This window comes from Aquarana catesbeiana, linkage group LG01, assembly GCF_042186555.1.
Source record: "Aquarana catesbeiana isolate 2022-GZ linkage group LG01, ASM4218655v1, whole genome shotgun sequence".
Taxonomy (NCBI): Eukaryota; Metazoa; Chordata; class Amphibia; order Anura; family Ranidae; genus Aquarana; species Aquarana catesbeiana.
The window spans coordinates 231,710,054-231,732,956 of NC_133324.1; the positions used below are offsets into that span (position 1 = coordinate 231,710,054).

Below are 22,903 nucleotides of genomic sequence, written 5' to 3' on the forward strand. Positions count from 1 at the left end.
AATAATGTGTATTACTTGGAACAGCCCCACCTTAGTTACATTATTGACAGCCCACTGGACAGGTAAGAAGTGTCATAATACAAAGATATAAATACACACTGTACACATTTGAGCACATTTGGACATTCTGCTATTACCTATCAAGATAATAATAGGATACAAAAACTTGAAACAGTACCATTTGAAAGCATACAGGCAGGCCCTTGCACTACATGCTTTGGGGAATTCATCCATAAATCTGACCACAAAAGAGAGTCACGGCTTTATGTATTGTGGGAGCAAATGCGGTTGCTGTCAAGATAACAGAAAATTGTATACTCACCTTTCCGTAATTTTCCTTTTCTGACGCATCCCATGGCAGCACACACACTGGGTTGTGACTCCGCCCCCACAACCTGATAGGACTGATTAGCTGTAAGTTTTGAAGAGGAGCTCCCCGCTGCATTCTCAGTATCTATCACCTTAGACGTGAGGGAATCTGTGTGCTGCCATGGGATGCATCAGGAAAGGAAAATTACGGAAAGGTGAGTATACAATTTTCCATTTTCCTGACACATCATGGCAGCACACACACTGGGAAATAACTCGCTACATGGGTGGGTGCTTTGCAAGAAGATTTTATTTTATTCACAGGATATGGAAGAATTCGCTTTAATGATCGATCTCCCAAATTAAACAGTCGTTAAACGAGCCGGGTCTATTTTGTAGTGAGACATGAACGTGGTTCTAGAAGACCAAGTTGCTGCTTTGCAGATCGTTTGTGGAGACACTCTACAATACGCTGCCCAAGAAGTCGCCACTGCCCTGGTCGAATGAGCCTTTAGGTCGTTAGGTATTGGAAGAAGCTGGATTGCATATGCTTTTTTAATGATCTTAATTAGCCAAGAGGCTATTGTCCTGGAAGAAGCCGGCTGGCCTTTTCTAGGGCCATATGGTATGACTAGCAAGTTTTCTGTTTTCCTGAATGGTTTTGTGGCCTCCAGATATGAAGAAATTAGTGATTTAATATCTAGTGGATGTGGAATCCCTTGGTTAGTGAGAAAAGCTGGTAAACTGATCTCTGGATTAAAGTGGAAAGCAGATGCCACTTTTGGTATGAATTGTTCAGATGGTGTTAATACAACTCTATCAGGATAGAACCGCAAATGAGGCTCTTTTATTGAAAGTGCTTGCAGCTCGGACACTCTTTTTGCAGAAGTTATTGCCACTAAGAAGGTTAATTTGAGGGTTAGATCCAATACAGACACTGACTCCAGAGGAAAAAAACAGTTCTTTCTATAAGGCTTCCAGAACTATTGTTAAGTCCCAGGTCGGGAAGGTTGGCTTTCTAGGTGGTCTTAGTTTCAAGCATGCTTTTTGAAATTGGATTATAAGAGGATTGAAGGCCCATTTGATTCCCATCATGGCCGATAAGGCAGATATTTGAACCTTTAGGGTGCTTGAACTTAGCCCCTTCTCCAGGCCTAATTGTAAAAATTCAAGAATTTGTGACACTGTAGGAGAAAGTGGGTCCCAGGACTGTTCTTGTGCCAACGTAGTGAATCTTTCCCAAATTCTGTTATATGTCCCGTTTGTAGACTTCCTTCTTGCCTGTTGTAAGGTGGCCACCACCCTTAGCGAGCAACCTTGATCTAGAAGCCTCTCCCTTTCAACTTCCAAGCCATTAGGTGTAACCTTTCTGTTTCTGGTGCTGGATGTAGGAACTGGTCCTGTGAGTGTAGGTCTGGAGTTACTGGAAGGAGTACTGGGTTCTCTGTACTCAGTTGTAGGATGGTTGTGAACCACCTCCTCCTCAGCCAAAACGGTATTACCGCAATCACCATGAATGTTGATTTTCTCAGCCTGGCTAGGAACCTGGCTATTAAGGGGATTAGAGGGAACATGTAACCTAAACGGAAGCTCCACTGGTGATGGAGACAGTCGACCCCTAGTGCTGTTGGATAGGCTACTCTCGCCAAGAACTTGGCACACTTGTTGTTCATTGGAGTTGCTGCCAAGTCGATATCGGGAATTCCCCATTTGCGTGTTAGAAGGGAAAATGCTTGTTGACTTAGTGACCATTCGTTGTTCGAGATGAACGTTCAGCTTAGATCGTCCGCCAGTTGGTTCTGCACTGCCGGGACATACACTGCTTTCAGGTCTTTCAAATGGATCTGAGCCCAGTCGAGGATAGGACGTACCTCCCGCATGAGGGCACTGCTCCGGGTGCCCCCTTGCCTCTGGATGTAGTTCACTGCCACCGTATTGTCCATGCGTACTAATACACTCCTTCCTGTGAGTGATGGCCTGAAAGGCGGCCCTGAGTTTTAGAATGTTCTATACTACGCCCAGAGGGTGGAAAAAACAGCGGCCTTGTACCACTTGATCCTGGTAATGTGCTCCCCAACCTTGTAGGCTGGCATCTGACGTGACTATTTCCGGCTGAGGGGGCACAATATGTCGATGACGCTTTAGATTGCTGGTTCGCGTCCACCACCATGTAGACTGTTTCACTGATTGGTTGGTGAAAATTCGTTGACTCACTGATGTTTCATTCCATTGTTTCAGGAATGATATCTGGAATGTCCTCGTATGCCACTGGGACCACCGGACCATTGAAAAGGTGGCAGACATGGATCCCAATATGCTGAGACCTTTTCTGCCAGATAGGTGTGTTGCTTCCATTAGTTTTTTTATTTTCTTGACCAAATGTCCTATTTTTTCCTGAGGGAGACTCACCGTGTTGGCATTGGTGTTGAGTTCTGCTCCCAAAAAAAATTATTGATTGGGTTGGTTCCAGACTGCTTTTTTTCCAATTTATCATCCATCCGAATTTGATGTAATGTGGATATTAGTATTTCCTGATGTTGGAGAAGTAACTGCTGGCTGTTGGCCAAGAGTAAGATATCGTTGAGATAGTGGTGGACTCTTAGACCTTTCTCTCTCAGGTATGCTATGATTGGAAGCAGGATTTTTGTGAATGTTCTGGGTGCCGTAGATATCCCAAACGGAAGACTCAGAAATTGAAAATGTCGTCCCCCGATTGCAAACCGAAGGTATTTTTGAAAACTTGTGTGTATAGGAATATGGAGATAGGCGTCGAATAAATCTATTGATAGCATCCAGTCTCTTGTATTTATTGCTAGTAGAATAGATTGGAGACTCTCCATTTTGAAAGACTCTACTAGTATCATTCTGTTGAGGAGCTTTAGGTCTAGAACCGGACGCAGGTCCCCTGTTATTTTCTTGACAAGAAAAAGGGGAGAGTAAAAGCCTTTTCCTTCCTGATGTTGAGGAACTTCTGTAATCGCATGTTTCTGCAGTAACTCTAGTACATATTTGATTAGAAGCTTCCGCTTTGGAAGAGGTGATGGTAGTTGGGTGTTTAGGAAGTGATCTCTGGGGTTTCTGTACTTGAAACTCCATTTGTGGCCCTCGCGGACTGTGGATATTGTCCATGGATCTTTTATATGTTCTACCCACACCTGTGTAAACAGGCTGAGCCTGGCTCCCACTAACACAGGCCTGGCAGACGTGCCATCAAAATGACTTCTGCTGATCCCCTGTAATAGGAGCTTTGGGCTTCTGTGCTCAAGAAAGGTGATTGGGTATTACGCTAATTTCGTTTGAACTCCTTGCCTGGTCTATATGATCTGGCTTCTCGGTATCGTTCGGGAAGATTGCGTCTAAAGGGGTGAACTTTCTGTTGTTTTTGGTCTTCGGTCAGATGGAATAAGACCCGATTTTCCCCCTGTGACTTTCGAGATGGCGAGGTCTAACTTAGGACCGAATAGGTTGGTTCCGTCAAAGGGGATCTTGCACCAATTTGATTTGGAAGCTGTATCTGCTACCCACGGCTTTAACCATAAGGCTCTCCTGGACATGACCGAGGACAACATCGCCCTTGCTGTCGATCTTATTATATCTACTGATGCTTCGACTACGAAGTCCCCTGCTAGGCTGAGTTCCTGTAGAGCTCTGATTATGTTCAATACTTCCAATGCATCCGATTCCCTTTCCCTGGTGGCTTCTTCAGCACATGTTTGGCAAGCTAACTTGTTAGGAAGGGCTTGTGCTCCACAAATCTAGCAGGCATTGGCTACAGGTTGGTTATGGTGGGCGGGTTGTGATTGGTGGGAGGATGATGTTTTACTGTGATGGTGGGAGGAAGTCCTTGACCTGCTTCTTCTAGAGTGTGAATGTCTTGAAGGGGATCTCTCTTTCCGTTTGGATTGAGATGATTTTGACGACCTGCCAGGGCTATCAGGGTAAAGTGATATTAGTGGCATGGCTCTCTTTTACTCCTCTTCACTACTTACCAAACATGATGCCTCTTACCTTACTGGCTGTAGATGGTCTGCTGGGGCAGTGGCCTCCATGAGCAAAAGATAGAGTGTATCTGTGAAGGAAGGGGTTAACCCCGTGAAGCTCAGTACAGTATCTTTTAGCATGCATTAGCATCTATATAAAAAACAGCCATGAGAAGTAAGATAAGTCTTACCAGGTCAGCAGGTAGTCAGTAAGCGGTGGCAGCAATAGGAGATGTGGAAAAAAGCAGAGTGCAAGTGTTCTGGATGCAGAGCAATAGCCTGTGCAGTCATACAGCATAAACATTGTTTTTTAAATAGACCGCCGTCGCGGTGGAAGTGAAACACTGGGCATGCGCTGTAGCGATCCACGGCACCTGACGCCATCTTAGATACTGGCAAAAGCAGATGGATGCCCGCATCACTTCCGGTTGCGCCGACGTGCCGATCGCGGCCGCCATCTTGAGAAGGTCAAAGCGGCTGGAGGACTAAAAGACTCAGCAGAGGGGAGAGAGGAAAAGGATAAGAAATGAGGTAAAATAAATCGAAAAGGGAATAAATAGAGTGAACATATATAGAGTAAAAGATTGAAGGCCGCTGCATGATAATGTAAGCCTGTTTAAGGCTTGTAAAAAAATAATAAAACTCCCCTGAGACCATCAGAGTGGGGTCCCTGCATAAAGCTTATTTAGAGACTGTACAGTCAGGGCTTCCAACTAGGAGAGGCTGAACCTAGCTGGGGCGAAGCGGTAAGAGGTCCTTGCTATATCCTGGTCAATCCTAACAGGTGAGGAAAAAAAAGGAGAATGCAGTGGGGGGCTCCTCTTCAAAACTTATAGCTAATCAGTCCTATCAGGTTGTGGGGGCAGAGTCACAACCCAGTGTGTGTGCTGCCATGATGCTGCCATGATGCGTCAAGAAAAATAAATCCGCACTGCAGCTGAATGGCGTACCTGAAAACAAAAAAAAATGGTTAACAATGAAACACAGTAAACAGTAAAGTATAAAAAAATTACATACCTGTAAAGCAAACATGATAAAACATAATAACAATAAAACATTGCAGAATAGAATACAGTAAAAAAGAGCAGAACAATAGAGAGAGAATAGAGAGAGAGAGAGAGAGAACAATAAAACAACTATTTTTGTTTTTTTATTTGTTTTTTTTTTTGTATATTTTTTTTACTTTTTTTTTTTTTTTACATTTTTTTTATAACTGTAACTTTTGTAACTGTAACCGATTCCAGGTTCAGGTCTCTCAAAATGCGATGGCATCTTGGGAGACCCTGTGAAAGTGTGCCTAGTCTGTGAAATGCCTACCCTACGCTAAAACTCAACTAGTGTATGGTAGCACTCAAAACTTTCACCAATGCAAAGACCAGGATTGTCAGGACAGGAGGGACAATAATAGCGGGTGTCACGCCTATATCCGCGCTTTCTACAGACACAACATTTTCTTTGGGGGGCTCGTTGGGTAGGGGTACTTGGGAGGACATAAGGAAAATGCCTCTCATGCAGGCGGCTTACTGCATTTGGTTGGGGAAGGTGAGGTTGAGCACCGCCTGGAAACAAAAGGGCTCTGACGATCTCTTCCTGGAATTTAAGGAAGGATCCAGTCCGTCCTGATGCTCTGTACAGCACATGAGCGTTCAGCAAAGCCAATTGAAATAAGTATACAGACACTTATTTATACCAGCGTCTGGCCTTACGGGCAACTAGGTACGGCACCAACAACTGGTCGTTGAGGTCCATCCCTCGCATATTTTGGTTATATTCGTGGACCTAGAGGGGTTTCTCCACAACAGCAGTCGCCGTAGTAATCATGCCCTTCTGCATGAAGGGAGGTAAGAACGAAAACATTCCTATTATCCCTCCACCATAGCGAGCAAGTTATTACACTTCAAGCAGGCTCTCTCCCCCAGCCTAAGACGGGAATCCACAAGCTGCTGGGGAAAGTCCCGGCGATTAGATCGCACGGTGCCACATGCTTCAATCTGTTGATCAAACAAGTGACTAAAAAGGTGACATGCTCGTGTAATAATTGTCCACATACAAATGGTACCCCTTTCCGAATAAGGGTGACACCAAGTCCCACACAATCTTGCCAGCACTTCCTATGTAGTCAGGGCAATTTGTCAGCTCTACAGGACTATCTCTTCCCTCATAAACCATAAAACTACATGTATAGCCTGTGGCCCTGTCACAGAGCTTATACATCTTGACCCCGTATCTGGCACGCTTGCTGGGAAGGTACTGTTTGAATGACAAGCGGCCAAAAAACTTAATCAGGAACTCATCAATGCAGACAAATTGATGGGGAGTAAACAAGTCTGCAAAATGTTGGTTGAAGTGGTTTATGAATTTTGTAGAGCCGATTGTATCCAGGAGCCGCTGCTGTCTACAGGTTCATGTTCTGAGCCTGAATCTGACAGATGAGTGACTTCCTATTCACTATCTGTCATGCTCAGAAACGTGTAGGCCTCTTCACTAGTGTACCTTCGATTTGCCATTTTGGGCTCTAAATTTAGTGGTACACTAGTGAGACTCACAGGCAAAAAAGCTCCTGACTGTTAGCGACTGTATCAAAACGCTACCAAAAAACTGTTAGCGATTGCAGGGATCAGGCCTGACTCTGCGAACGCTGCAGTTATGTGTGTTTAGTGTTTTGTAAGTGACAGTGATCAATCGATACTGCACTTGGGTGGGCTAGGCTAGGCGGAAGGGCAAAACGCAGGTGCTAGCAGGTATCTGGGCTAACAATGTGTTTTTGGGAACCCTAAACTGCTGGAAAGGGTTAACTAGGGAGCAATCAGGGGGTTAAAACCTTTACTAGGTAGTATATGGGGGTCCCTGACGCTATAAAACGCTGACGGCGAACCTAAAAACTTACCTCCCTAACTAGTGTCACCTGTGACACTAATACAGCGATCAGAAAAACGATCGCTTAGTGACACTGGCGATGGGGGGGTGATCAAGGGGTTAAAACTTTATTGAGGGGGTTAGGGGGGTACCCTAGACCTAAAGGGGGCCTAACACTAACTGCCCTACCACTTATAACTGTCACAAAATGACACCAATGCAGTAATCAGAAAAAAAAAAAACTGCTATCGGTGTCACTGTGACAGAGGGTACAGGGGGGTGATCGGGGGTGAAAAATGTGCCTAGAGTGTTCTACTGTAAGTGTTGTGTTGGTGCAGACTTACTTGATATCTTCTCTCCTCGGAAGCCGGAACAAAAAGGCTTCACGAGGAGCAATGACATCACTTCCTCTGCTGCTGTTTACATTACAGCAGCAGAGGAAGCATTCCATTTGCCAGGAGCGATCGTGAGGGGGTGGCCATGAATCAGTGGCCTCCCCCTCACCTCAGATCGCTCCTGACGGTAATCCGACCGCCGCAGGCACCGGGGGGGGGTCCAATCGGACCCTCCGCCCACGGACAGGCAGAGACGTACAGATAAGCCCTTATGCCTGCCCGTACCATTGTGCCGATGTACATCAGCGTGTGGCGGTTGGCAACTAGTTAAAGGAATATTTCATTTTTATTGTTTCACTTTAAGCATTATTAAAATCACTGCTCCTGAAAAAACAGTTGTTTTAAAAACAATTTTTTTTTTCATGTTCGTGTCCCATAGACTTTAATAAGGTTTGCATGTTAGAACATTTTGCCTGTTCGCGGTGTTCTGGAGCGAACCGAACCGGGGGGGGGGGGTTCCGACCATCCCTACTCACCATCACATCATGTATAGAAAGCAAGCAAGGAGAAACTCATAGCATAATACAGCAAATAAAATGTATTTAAAACGATAATATCCACTCAGTTAAGCACAGGATAGCAGGCTTCACAATAAAACGCGCCAACAGCAGTATCTCACACCTCGCCATCACGCGGTGACGTTACACACTCTACTTCCCATGCTTTTCCCCAAAACTGGCGTCATCTGGGACCAATCCCAAATGACGCCTGTTTTGCAGACTAATACCCAACCACATGCAAGGATAACATAAAAAAATGAATTTGTGCTTGCACATGACTGGATGATGGAAGTCAGCAGCGCTCCTTCTCATTTCCTAAGCTCTGGGGCAACTGCACATGCAATGTGCACATTCTATTTGAACTGTCCTCTTTATCATCTGGCTCTTGTGTTCATCTATTTGTCTCCTGCCCTGATTTTTCCCCTTCTTACAACCTTTCTGTAATGCTGCCTATTCTAAAGTACATTTGTCTTTCAATTCATCGCCTCTATCATCATCATTTAGCATCACCATTCTTCTGTTAGAAATATACTGTATGCTGTTTGTATCACCAAAATCAACATCAAAGATGCATTGCTTTCTGAGATGGTAATCTTGGTGGTGTAATAAATTTCTGTTTTCAACAGAAGGATGGTGTACTGGTTAGAATTGCTTTAATCTACAGTGTAATGTGTAAATTATATATTCTTCTACCCTAATTGTTTATAGACTTTTGATTTGGTTCAATGCAACAGCCATTGGCTATAAGGTTAGCTGATGCCCGTAGGACAAATCTAGTAGGAAACTATCTCCTTGCTGGCTATGAGGATGCAAACAAAGCCTGGGGAATGCCCAGGAAGAAACCAAAGCCTACTTACCACTAGGGATGAGCTTCGTGTTCGAGTCGAACCCATGTTCGACTCGAACATCGGCTGTTCGGTCGTTCGTCGAATTGCGAACGATATGGGCCGTTCGCGCCAAATTCGTGTGGCGCGTCACGGCCCATAATTCACTGCGGCATTGCAGTGCATTGCTTGCTGATGATTGGCCCAGCATGCACTATGACCCGCATGCTTGGCCAATCACAGCGCCGCCTTAACAGAGAGCCGTAATTGGCCAAAGCCAAGGAGGCTTTGGCCAATTATGGCTATGGGGATTTAGTACACGCCCCACACTATATAAGGCCGCCTAGATGGCGGCCCTGTGCAGTGTGTTCCGGTGTGCTGAGAAATAGAGAGAGAGAGAGACAGTGTCATTTCATTTGAGTTAGCTAGATTAGGCAGGACAGTCGGTCAGTTAGCTGCACTTAAAGTGTATTGTGTATATATATATATATGCACCCCAGGTGTTGCACATATATATATATACACTGTATTCAGTTTAGCTAGATCCATTCCTGTTATCTTCTAGACTATTTACATTTAGTGCAGTGCGTCCTGCTCACAGTGTTCAGCTAGATCCGTTCCTGTTATCTTCCTACTGACAGGCAGGCTTGTCTTGTTACAGTATTTTGAAGAAAATTACTGGTGTTCTTTTGATCCTATTAGTACAACAGTCAGGCAGCTAGACTATTTACATTTAGTGCAGTGTGTCCTGCTCACAGTGTTCAGCTAGATCCGTTCCTGTTATCTTCCTACTGACAGGCAGGCTTGTCTTGTTACAGTATATAAAGCTACCTGAAGAAAATTACTGGTGTTCTTTTGATCCTATTAGTACCACAGTCAGGCAGCTAGACTATTTACATTTAGTGCAGTGCGTCCTGCTCACAGTGTTCAGCTAGATCCGTTCCTGTTATCTTCTTACTGACAGGCAGGCTTGTCTTGTTACAGTATTTTGAAGAAAATTACTGGTGTTCTTTTGATCCTATTAGTACCACAGTCAGGCAGCTAGACTATTTACATTTAGTGCAGTGCGTCCTGCTCACAGTGTTCAGCTAGATCCGTTCCTGTTATCTTCTTACTGACAGGCAGGCTTGTCTTGTTACAGTATTTTGAAGAAAATTACTGGTGTTCTTTTGATCCTATTAGTACCACAGTCAGGCAGCTAGACTATTTACATTTAGTGCAGTGCATCCTGCTCACAGTGTTCAGCTAGATCCGTTCCTGTTATCTTCCTACTGACAGGCAGGCTTGTCTTGTTACAGTATATAAAGCTACCTGAAGAAAATTACTGGTGTTCTTTTGATCCTATTAGTACCACAGTCAGGCAGCTAGACTATTTACATTTAGTGCAGTGCGTCCTGCTCACAGTGTTCTGCTAAACCTACAAGTTAGTGGGGTGCGTCCTGCTTACAGTGTTCAGCTAAACCTACAAGTTAGTGGGGTGCGTCCACCTCACAGTGTTCAGCTAAACTTACAAGCTAGTGGGGTGCGTCCTGCTCACAGTGTTCAGCTAGATCCGTTTCTGTTATCTTCTTACTGACAGGCAGGCTTGTCTTGTTACAGTAAATACAGCTACCTGAAGAAAATTGCTGGTGTTCTTTTGATCCTATTAGTACCACAGTCAGGCAGCTAGACTATTTACAGTTAGTGCAGTGCGTCCTGCTCACAGTGTTCTGCTAAACCTACAAGTTAGTGGGGTGCGTCCTGCTCACAGTGTTCAGCTAAACCTACAAGTTAGTGGGGTGCGTCCACCTCACAGTGTTCAGCTAAACCTACAAGCTAGTGGGGTGCGTCCTGCTCACAGTGTTCAGCTAGATCCGTTTCTGTTATCTTCTTACTGACAGGCAGGCTTGTCTTGTTACAGTAAATACAGCTACCTGAAGAAAATTGCTGGTGTTCTTTTGATCCTATTAGTACCACAGTCAGGCAGCTAGACTATTTACAGTTAGTGCAGTGCGTCCTGCTCACAGTGTTCTGCTAAACCTACAAGTTAGTGGGGTGTGTCCTGCTCACAGTGTTCAGCTAAACCTACAAGTTAGTGGGGTGCGTCCACCTCACAGTGTTCAGCTAAACCTACAAGCTAGTGGGGTGCGTCCTGCTCACAGTGTTCAGCTAGATCCGTTTCTGTTATCTTCTTACTGACAGGCAGGCTTGTCTTGTTACAGTAAATACAGCTACCTGAAGAAAATTGCTGGTGTTCTTTTGATCCTATTAGTACCACAGTCAGGCAGCTAGACTATTTACAGTTAGTGCAGTGCGTCCTGCTCACAGTGTTCAGCTAAACCTACAAGTTAGTGGGGTGCGTCCTGCTCACAGTGTTCAGCTAAAGCTACCTGTAGAAGGTTGGTGGTGTTCTCATACTACAGGCAGGCAGTTGATTTTGCTAGCTGCAGTATCAGTATATATATATATATATATATATATATATATATATATATATATATATATATATCCCAGCTTAGTGCAGCTACAGGCCATTAGTATGTCTGGAAGGCCAAGAAGGAGAGGCAGACAGTCACAAGCCAATAAGAGAGGGCAAGCAGGCTCTGTGTCTAGTGCTGGTCGTGGAGACGGTGCATCCTCATCAGCACGTGGCCATGGGACACGCTTGGCCTTTTTTTTCGGCAGCTGGCCATGTTGAGCCGCAACATGCGGAAGACTTGGTCGAGTGGATGACCAAGCTGTCCTCATCCTCCTCATCCTCTCTCACCCATGCCCAGGGTACTTTGTCTGGCAAAGCAGCGGCCTCTTCCCTCGGCTCAATGTCATCAGTGACTCCTTCCCTAGCCCCACCATGTCCTCCTGAGGAGTACCTCGAACTGTTTGACCACAGTGTTGGGTACATGCTCCAGGAGGATGCCCAGCGTTTGGAAGGCTCTGATGATGATACTGAGCTCGATGAAGGCAGTAACATGAGCACGGAGAGAGGGGGTGCCCAAGAAGGACAGCAATCTGGCAGTCATGCTCCCCCTGCTGCAGCATACTGCCAGGTTTGCTCCAGTGATGAGGAGGGAGGGGATGATGAGGTCACTGACTCAACGTGGGTGCCTGATAGGAGAGAGGAGGAGGAGGAGGAGGCGGCACATCACCAACGAGGCAGGATGCCCTCCAGGGGCCAGCCTAAGGGCAGCACATTGACTGCATCACACCCCAAAGCTCCACATGTGCAGGGCGCTGCAGTCTCTGCGCGTTATTCAAAAAGTTCTTTGGTGTGGGCCTTTTTTGAGACGAGTGCATCAGATCGCACCGCTGCTATTTGCAACATATGTCTCAAGCGTATCTCACGTGGCCAAAACATCTCCCGCTTGGGTACCACATGCTTGACCAGACATATGTTGACCTGCCATGCAGTTCGTTGGCAAGTGTATCTAAAAGACCCACACCAAAGAACAAAGAGGACCTCTCCTTGCTCCTCATCAGCTGAGATTTCCAACCCCACTAGACCTTCAGTCCTCTCTGAGACCTGCACTGAGAGGAATGAAGGTGTAGAATTAGGTGTGTCACAGCCAAGTACTTGTGGGCAATCTGCTTTTGGTACACCGACGTCAGATTGTACCAGGCAAATTTCCCTGCCCCAGCTGCTGCACCGCCGAAAGAAGTTTGCTCCCAGCCATCCACATGCCCAGCGGTTGAATGCTAGCTTGGCAAAATTGCTAGCACTTCAACTGCTGCCTTTTCAGTTGGTAGACTCTGCCCCCTTCCGTGAGTTTGTGGAATGTGCGGTTCCTCAGTGGCAGGTACCCAAACGCCACTTTTTCTCACGGAAGGCGATTCCGGCTCTCTACCAGCATGTGGAAGGCAATGTCCATGCCTCGCTGGACAGGGCAGTCAGCAGTAAGGTGCATATTACCGCTGACTCATGGTCCAGCAGGCATGGACAGGGACGTTACCTAAGTTTCACGGCGCATTGGGTGACTCTGCTGGCAGCTGGGAAGGATGCAGGACAAGGTGCAGTAGTGTTGGAGGTTGTTCCGCCACCACGCCTCCAAAATGCTAATGATTGTGACACACCTCTCTCCTCCACCCCCTCCTCTTCTTCTTCCTCCATGGCCTCTTCCTCGGAACCAGCGGTGCTCCGTAGTCGTTCAAGGGGCTACGCAAATACGCAGGCCAAAAGATGCCATGCGGTGCTTGAGCTGGTGTGCTTGGGGGACAGGAGCCACACTGGGGCAGAGGTTCTGTCAGCTCTGCAGGGGCAGGTTCAGAGGTGGTTGACGCCACGCCAACTTAAGGCAGGAATGGTGGTTTGCGACAATGGCACCAACCTCCTCTCTGCCCTCCGACAGGGACAAATGACCCATGTGCCCTGTTTGGCTCATGTCCTTAACTTGGTGGTGCAGCGGTTCTTGGGCAGGTACCCGGGCTTACAGGATGTCCTGAGGCAGGCCAGGAAAGTCTGTGTGCATTTCCGCCGGTCATATAATGCCAGTGCTCGGCTGACGGACCTCCAAAAGGAGTTTAACCTGCCCAAGAACCGCCTAATCTGTGACATGCCCACCAGGTGGAACTCAACGTTGGCCATGCTGCAGCGGCTGCACACGCAGCAGAGGGCCATCAATGAGTACCTGCGCGACTATGGCACCAGGACAGGGTCAGGGGAGCTTGGTTTTTTTTCCCCACGCCAGTGGGCCATGATCAGGGATGCATGCACTGTCCTGTCACCATTTGAGGAGGCCACGAGAATGGTGAGCAGTGACAGTGCATGCATCAGTGACACTGTCCCCCTTGTCCACCTGTTGGAGCACACGCTGCGTGGAATAATGGACAGGGCACTTGAGGCAGAACAGAGGCAGGAAGAGGAGGACTTCCTTAGCTCTCAAGGCCCCCTTTATCCAGACAGTGTTCCTGCGTGCCTGCCGATCACACAGGAAGAGGAGGAGGAGGAGGAGGAGGAGGAGGAGGAGGAAGATTGTGTCAGTATGGAGGTGGAGCCTGGCACTCAGCATCAGCAGCAGTCTTTAAGGGATCAGTCCCAAGAAACACATGGACTTGTAAGTGGCTGGGAGGAGGTGGCTGCGGACCATGTCGTCCTTAGTGACCCACAGGACTCCGGACCGAATGCCTCAGCAAACCTACGCTGCATGGCCTCCCTGATCCTGCAAAGCCTGCGGAAGGATCCTCGTATTCATGGTATCAAGGAGAAGGACCAATACTGGCTGGCAACCCTCCTTGATCCACGTTACAAGGGTAAGGTTGCGGACCTTATCTTGCCATCGCAGAGGGAGCAGAGGATGAAACATCTTCGGGAGGCCTTGCAGAAAGGTCTGTGCAACGCGTTCCCAGAGACTGGGAGGTTACAAACTCCTGTTTCTGGACAACGTGTTGCTGAGGCTTCGGTCAGTCAAAGAAGGAGCGGTGGAGAAGGTGGCCGTCTGACCGATGCGTTCAGACAATTTTTTGGTCCGCAGCCCCAAGGTATGATCGGTTCCAGCAACCATCGCCAGCGTCTGTTTTACATGGTGCAGGAATACCTAGGGGCAAGATCAGACTTGGACACCTTTCCCACCGAAAATCCTCTGGGTTACTGGGTCTTGAGGATGGATCACTGGCCAGAGCTTGCACAGTATGCAATTGAGCTATTGGCCTGTCCTGCATCCAGCGTTCTTTCGGAACGCACATTCAGTGCTGCTGTAGGCGTGGTAACCGATCACAGGGTGCGTCTGTCCACTGACTCGGTCGATCGACTGACCTTCATAAAAATGAATCAGTCTTGGATCACCACCAGCTACCAAGCACCTGATGCTGATGTAACCGAATAATTTTTTTTTAAATCTCAGATCCCTTCAAAGACTGCCTATGCTGATGCTGAGTGACTATCCCTGAGTAATTATCCTCTTCCTCCTCAATCATCACGCTGATAGCTTGTAAGAACATTTTTGGTTCTGGGCGCCACCACCAGTGCCTAAGGCACAATTTTTCAGCCCCTGTTTAACAGGGGCGTGTAATTACAATTTTTGATGTAATACTTTGCAGCAGGGCTCGTTCCTGCATTCCAACTAGAGTGTCTGTGAGGGGTTGCAGTGTTGTGGCACCAGCACCAGTGCCTAAGGCCCATTTTTTCTGCCCCTGTTTAACAGGGGCGTGTAATTACAATTTTTGATGCAATACTTTGCAGCAGGGCTCGTTCCTGCGTTCCAACTAGAGTGTCTGTGAGGGGTTGCAGTGTTGTGGCACCAGCACCAGTGCCTAAGGCCTAATTTTTCAGCTCCTGTTCAACAGGGGCATGTAATTACAATTCTTGATCTAATATTTCACAGCAGGGCCCTGTGAGGGCTTACAGTGTTGTGGCCACAGCAACACCTAAGGCCCAAATTTCTGCTGAGTATATAGGGCAGGACCCTACTTTCAAACAACTAACTTACAAACGACTCCTACTTGCAAACGGAAGGAGACAACAGGAAGTGAGATGAAATCTACCCCTAGGAAGGGAAATTCTCTCCTGTAAGAGTTAATATGGGAAAAACATTTCTCCTTTCCACTGATGCTTTCCAATCCTTGTTCCACAAAAAAACCCAAATTTTCAAAAAACATTTTTCATTGGGACAAAAAGTGAGGTGAAATCTTCTGAAGAGGAGGAAAGACAGCAAAACAAATGTCACAGGGGTGATAACCCTTCCCTATGTTTTCCAAAAAGCTTAAAAAAGATTTTTTGGCTGGAGCTAAACACGTTAAAAATGTACCCGTTCAAAATTACAAAGAGATTCTACTTAACAACAAACCTACAGTCCCTGTCTTGTTTGCACCGCCTGTATACTGCTGTTCAGAGTATATAGGGCCTGGTGGCCCCACACCTTTCCTTATTTTAATTTGGGTGCGGGGTTCCCCTTAATATCCATACAAGACCCAAAGGGCCTGGTAATGGACTGGGGGGTACCCATGCCGTTTGTCTCACTGATTTTCATCCATATTGCCAGGACCCGACATTACATTAAACCCGCAAGCAGTTTTAAATGAGATTTTTCCTTTAAAAATGACATTTGGTGCAGGGACTGTTCTAAACACGGGAAACACGCGTCACTTTACAGGCATACTATAGACACCCCTCAGGTACGATATTTAAAGGAATATTTCACTTTTTTTTTTTTTACTTTAAGCATCATTAAAATCACTGCTCCCGAAAAAACGGCCGTTTTTAAAAGTTTTTTTTGCATTGATACATGTCCCCTGGGGTAGGACCCGGGTCCCCAAACCCTTTTTAGGACAATACCATGCAAATTAGCCTTTAAAATGAGCACTTTTGATTTCGAACGTTCGAGTCCCATAGACGTCAATGGGGTTCTAACGTTCGTGCGAACTTTCGGTCCGTTCGCAGGTTCTGGTGCGAACCGAACCGGGGGGTGTTCGGCTCATCCCTACTTACCACCAGCTCGCAGACAACCAAATTGACCTGTCTAACAGTACGCGTTAAAAACAGGGGTTTAGTCCGCACGCATTTGCAAATGCATGCGTAAGCCACAGAGCCTCATCACAGCACCCTGATATCTGTGGTCCTAACACTAAAATATGAGTGTCCCCACAGTGGAGGCACATGCATTCTAATGGATAAATGCTGGCAGGTGGACTGAAGGGCAGCCCATCCCTTCTTAAAGGTGCAGAAGCACACCAAACACCCAGCAAATAGCACTATGGCTGCAAAGGTGCTGGTGCGTTCCTGGACCAATAAACACACCAGGGTGATCTAAAAAAACTTGCCACCGCCTTCATTTATAGCTGGCTATCGCAGTAAGTGGCTTTGGAGGGCTACAAACAGATGCAAACAAAGCCTGGGGAATGCCCAGGAAGAAACCAAAGCCTACTTACCACCAGCTCGCAGACAACCAAATTGACCTGCCTAACAGTACGCGTTAAAAACAGGGGTTTAGTCCGCACGCATTTGCAAATGCATGCGTAAGCCACAGAGCCTCGTCACGGCACCCTGATATCTGTGGTCCTAACACTAAAATATGAGTGTCCCCCACAGTGGAGGCACATGCATTCTAATGGATAAATGCTGGCAGGTGGACTGAAGGACAGCCCATCCCTTCTTAAAGGTGCAGAAGCACACCAAACACCCAGCAAATAGCACTATGGCTGCAAAGGTGCTGGTGTGTTTCTGGACCAATAAACACACCAAGGTGATCTCAAAAAACTTGCCACCGCCTTCATTTATAGCTGGCTATCGCAGTAAGCAGCTTTGGAGGGCTACAAACAGATGCAAACAAAGCCTGGGGAATGCCCAGGAAAAAACCAAAGCCTACTTACCACCAGCTCGCAGACAACCAAATTGACCTGTCTAACAGTACGCGTCAAAAACAAGGGTTTAGTCTGCATATATATTCTTCTACCCTAATAGACTTTTGATTTGGTTCAATGCAACAGCCATTGGCTATAAGGTTAGCTGATGCCCGTAGGACAAATCTGGCTATGAGGATGTCCAGGTCTCCACCTTGTGCCATAGAAGGCCCAACCTTATTTTCAACCTACAGTACAAGTGTTCCCTAAATACTTCTTCTATTACACAATTACTGCTGACAAATCTCCCTAACCTGTATCATCTATCACTTAACTAGGAGTTCTTTGAATCGGAACTTACATTGCGCTTGATTCAGGTATTTTTGTATGTTTTAATGTTCTTATATATCCTATCTGTAGAGCTCTGCAAAACATGATGGCACAGTAAATCAATACTAATTTATTAATAGTAATAAGAGACAATCATTCTTCATGAATTACTACTGCAGAAATATGCTGAAAATCAATTACAGAATATATCACAAGGACAGTGTGCTGCATTCCAGGCTTCAGCTATTCTGAGCTGGAAACACTTTGCTTGAGAAATTTTTCACAACATTAAAAAAAAAGAAGCTTTTTAATCTAAGCTAGAGACCTACATGAATCTGTTTCTGTCGACCTGCAACCTCCATGCCACTGGTTACTTTCTAATTCCTAAGATAAGAAATATGAAGAATTGTGCTAATGGTTAATTCCAATATTAAATAAAGTTCTATGTGATCAAAAAGTATATACATGTGCAAAATAGTGCAAGAAAAAGTCCACAGTCAAATGATAAATTAAAAGACGATCTATTCATTGAAAAGGTCCACCATCCGATTTAATGAGGTCATCCCGTGCCCCAGGATGACGTCATTTGTGATGAAATGCGTATGGCGGAGTGACGCTCTGACGTCACCACCATTCTCCTGTCCCGACGGACTGGTTGTCTTTGGTTGTGTTCGACCAACACACCATAGATCAGGCGTTTTTAACTCTACAAGTTTGTGAGTGCTATGCACGTTTACATAATAAACCCAAAGGATTTAATACTATGCAGAGCCTTCTTGGTCTTTCTTTTTGGTGCTGAACTCCATCCCTACTTGTCGAATGACACCAGAAGTGCAGAGCAGCTCTGAGTCGTGGATAAAGGCCCAGGCTGGGTAATAAGCCACAGGCGTATTCCAACCCTCTGTAACAAGGGGTCTACAGGAGCTGGTAAGCAGTCTCTACAGCTGGTGATGGATTCACAGTGGTCTGTGGTGACGGATGATGGACCTTTTCAATGAGTAGATCGTCTTTCAGTTTATCATTTGACTGTGGACTTTTTCTTACACTATTTTGCACATGTATATACAGTACTTTTTGATCACATGAACTTTATTTAATATCGGAATTAACCATTAGCACGATTCTTCATATTTCTTATATACTCTTGGTGTTTGTGTTACATACATAATTGCTGCATTATTTATTATTTTGTTTAAGTTTAATATTTTCTATAGCGCAGTTATCCCACTATTTTTACTTTCTAATACCTGCCACCTGACCTGCAAATTTTGTACCCCACAACCACACATTTACTGCTGCCATGTTGCAAAACAAAACCAGGATATAGAAAGACACTATTCATAGTTACACAGAGAGACTGACCAGCATTAAAGTCCAATCAATGTCCTAGTTAGAAAGGGGCCACCTGATTAACATAGAGACTGCTTAGCTTTTCAGATAGATTGCATATATATTAATGTATCAGTATGCAATCAAGCTGGTACCACCATGCAGAGCTGCACAGTGAAGTGTGTGAATAGAGCACAAGCATTGTGCACATTGACATTTTTCCTCAGCACATCCTAAACTCAGTAATAAGACATCTTATCTCAAATATCTTAATGCAGGGTGTGCATAGAAAAACAGCCTTCTGCTTTGCACGAGGCATGTGTGCACAATCTTTCTTATGTTGTATAGCCCACAGGTAGCCGCACTAAGCAAATACACGCATAAACATTGTTCTGTGTGACCTAAATAAGAAATAGCACAGTATTCATACATAAAAGACTGGAGGGCGAAAAAGCCCAGGTGGTCCTTTTGAGTCTTTTTTGTTTTAATAGTATTTATTGAGTTTTCAACAATTTACAGATAGCAAAATATAGGAACAGAGATAGAACATAATCTCTACGTTATGCTCAAAATAACATTGTACATAGGAGACCCTTCATGCAACATTGTTAGCATTCATAGTGTGCACTAGAAGTAAAAATCAAAGGGATATCTCATCCTTGGACTAGGGATTAGGGAATGGAATACCTTGGAAAGGGTGTAGCTTATATTGCAGGCAACAGGGTGGCAAGAAGGGTACATCAACCAGTTAAGACAAGCGGGCTTATGAAGTGATAGACAGAAAGGTATAGCTGGGGGGAGGAGGAAAGGGAACATTGGAAACACAAAGCCAGAGGGATGTAAAAGATTGTAAATGCGGAATAGGTTGAAATGTAACCATCAGGTAAAGATTCCAGACGATTCTCATCCAGTAAGGGAAACGTGGATTTCACAAAAAGGAAACGAGGGGGAGACTGCCTCCTTTTCTTAACATTTTTGTCTGAGAATAGTCTGTTTACCCCAAACATGTTTAAAGCAGAACTCCAACTGAAAGAAAGGTAAAAATTAATAGTCAATTTAAAGATGAAATAAAACCAGCTTTTGATGAAAATTCACCTTCATTCTGGAAATTTCTCCTGCAACACTGCCACTAAATGTCCTCCGACTGATGACCAGCATCATTCAGCCTTCCTTTCATTGAGCCCAAACTACACACAGACCCCTTCAAAGCTCCCCCAAAATACATATTTTCATTTGCCAGTACTGTATATATTTTTGTTTCATAAATGTCACTTTTGCTGTAGCACGTTTTACTGCAAGAAAAAATTGTGTAGAATCCCCCCTATCCCCAAAATGCAAGCCAGACTCTTTTGGAAAAGCGGGCAGGACAAGCGTTTGCACCCCCCCCTCCCTCCTGAACCATCCCGAGCCATATGTTCTCAACATGGGGGTTCCTTTGCAGAGGAGGACCCTGGCAAAAGCACCTTGTCTCTATATTGATGAGAACAAGGACCTCTTCCCCACATCCCTGGCCAGTAGTTATGACTGTCTGTGCACAAAGGGCTTATCAGAATCTGGAAGCCCCCTTTAAATATAAGGAGGCCCAAGGACACTGGCCCTTTGTGAATGAGTAGGGAGTATATAGTATAAACCAAAAAATGTAACCAAGAAATAAAGACACCCCAAAAAAACAAAAATCCCCCAAAAGTCCCCCACTGTAAATCCATTGTAAATAATGAAGCCCACTGCCCGCTGACTCACCAACAAAAAAAAAAAAAAAACAACCCCGCACACAACCAATCCTGATCCTACTTATAGCAGAATAACAACTAACCAAGCTGTCATTAGTTATATAAGGGAAGGGGAGGGGATAGTGGTGACATCACTGACCAAATTTAGCCATGGCCATTATTGATCAGTGTCATAGATATATATTTGGACACTGCTGTCCCTGCCCTTTTGCTTATGTGGCAGGGATTCCTAGTGACATCAGCGGTTCCTAAAGACACAGTGGGTGCAAGCACCTGAGCACAATAAGCTGGTAACATAAGGTATATATAAAAAAAAAATAAGAACATTTAATTTCTTTACTATTTTTTTTAGGGTTTGTTTTAAAGAGTAAAAACCGAACCACATTAGGAATGTTTCATGTTCATGTTTTGTGAAATCGGTACCGTAGATTTCTTTCATTTGTTTGCTATGAAGTTGCTATGGAGAATGATATATGGACATTTGGATCACACATTCCCTAACACCTTGGGAACTGTGAGAAGTACATATACTGTACATCTGTCTGGGGTGTGGAAAGTGAACAGCTTGGGAACTGGCAAACATCTCAGAATTAAAAATGCAAATTGCAAGTGTTCTGGAAAGTACACAGTAACAGCTGTATACAAGCCGTGTAATGCTTTTATCACTGCGCTCTGTCACATGCTACAAATTTACTGGTTGTTTTACACTTCAGAGATGCTACTCCAAAATATTCTGTTAGAACTTCCATGAGGAATGACATAACATAAGTTGGGGCATCTCCAGGACTTTTCCAGTGAAAAGGTAGGTAAATGCTAAACATGAGAATCATTTTTAATGTAACTTTTATTTTTTTAACTATATATAACATTCAGTGTCAACTGCAGACAGTACCTGTGCTAGAAAAAAAAAAAAAAAAACAACTTGCGTGCATTTTATATATCCCTATTTCTGCTTATCAAATGTTGTATAGTATGCTGAATCAGGACTTTCTAATAAGTGGATTTATCTCTGGCATAGAAGAATAATGATGTAAAGCAGTGATATTCAGGGGTGTTTGCAGAGTGCAGACCTTGGCAACCACTGGTCAATAAGTCTAGAGTGTAAAAGTCTACCAAGTTGTATTTTTTTGGGTTAACCATTCCCTATGATACAACTTTGTCAGGATTTGTGAAATATACAATATATATATATATATATATATATATATATATAGTTGTAATGAACCAGGTTGAACTGATATTGGCAGTGGTGCACAAGACAAGAACACCCAGAAACAGTCTAAACAGGTTCGTCACTTTTATTCAGCAAGGCTGCAAAAAAAAAAACAACACAATTCCAATACAGAAGTGCTCTGTACAGCAAATCTATAGCATAATACAAACAAAACATATGCTCATCTGAGCAACTAACAAAACTCAAGTCAGTTCCTGAGTAATGCTCAGCACTTAGCCTTTTCACCCAGGAACAGAGCTGGCAGACAGAGGAAAAGCCCTGGGCATAAGTCAGCTCACATATATAAAAGCCTGTGGACAACTGAGACTAATAACGAGGTCTGGCTACCAGGTAAGATAGGGACCTAGAACTGAAGGCTTTATCCTACCTCTACAAAGCCTCCAAGCTCTAGAGCAGAACCTATTAAGATTCTGAAAAAGCAAAAAGCTTGTTGTCTTCATATCAAACCCAGTGTGTAGGTGAGATACCTAGGAGATACATGCACACCGTCCACAATCCTGCCAATCAGTGTCTCACAGAGTGTAACACATAATTGCTAAAAGCAAAGTGCACTACACATAACAGTTTGCTAAAATCTATGTTGTATTATTTTAGATCAGGAAAATGAATTGTCATTGGTCTTCTGTTTGCTTTTGTTTGACGTTTATTATTGCTACAGTTAACTATGGAACCTGGTATAATAGCAGAACCTCCCTATTTTTACTATAAATTCTAGCATATGCCCCTGTTACCTGTTTTGGCAATGCAATGAAAAATGTTATCAGCACATGTAAAGATCCATATGTTTTGCTTAAACTAGACTAGTTAAAGTATCTTCAACTTTTTTAATGGTTTTACAAGGTAAGGTATACTTCAGACCACTTGCCGTCTGGGCCAATTCTGACATTTATAACATACATGTAAAAATCTGCATTTTTTTGCTAGAAAATTACTTAGAACCCCCAAACAATATATATTTTCTGAAAGCTAAGTCCCTGGAGAATAAAATAGTGGGTTTATGTCATATTATATTTGAGCAGTAGATTATCAAATGCAAATTTTCAGGAAAAAATACACTTTCATGTTTTTTAGTGTTCACAAACACAATTTAGTACTCAAAAGAGTAAAATATGAATATTTTGGAAAATACAAAAGATGATGTTACACCAAAAAAATAGATACCTTACATG

At 44.5% G+C, this 22,903-nt stretch overlaps 1 protein-coding gene across 1 annotated transcript in view; it reads left to right on the forward strand.

Annotated features, from left to right (window-relative positions):
• The first annotated feature begins 21,233 nt into the window (after positions 1-21,233).
• The window catches only part of CMKLR1 (chemerin chemokine-like receptor 1), a 252,563-nt gene continuing 250,893 nt past the window's right edge, over positions 21,234-22,903 (forward strand). Inside the window, exon 1 of the mRNA XM_073625847.1 lies at positions 21,234-21,302. The gene's annotated coding sequence lies outside the window, so the exon portion shown is untranslated. The remainder of the gene's footprint in view (positions 21,303-22,903) is intronic.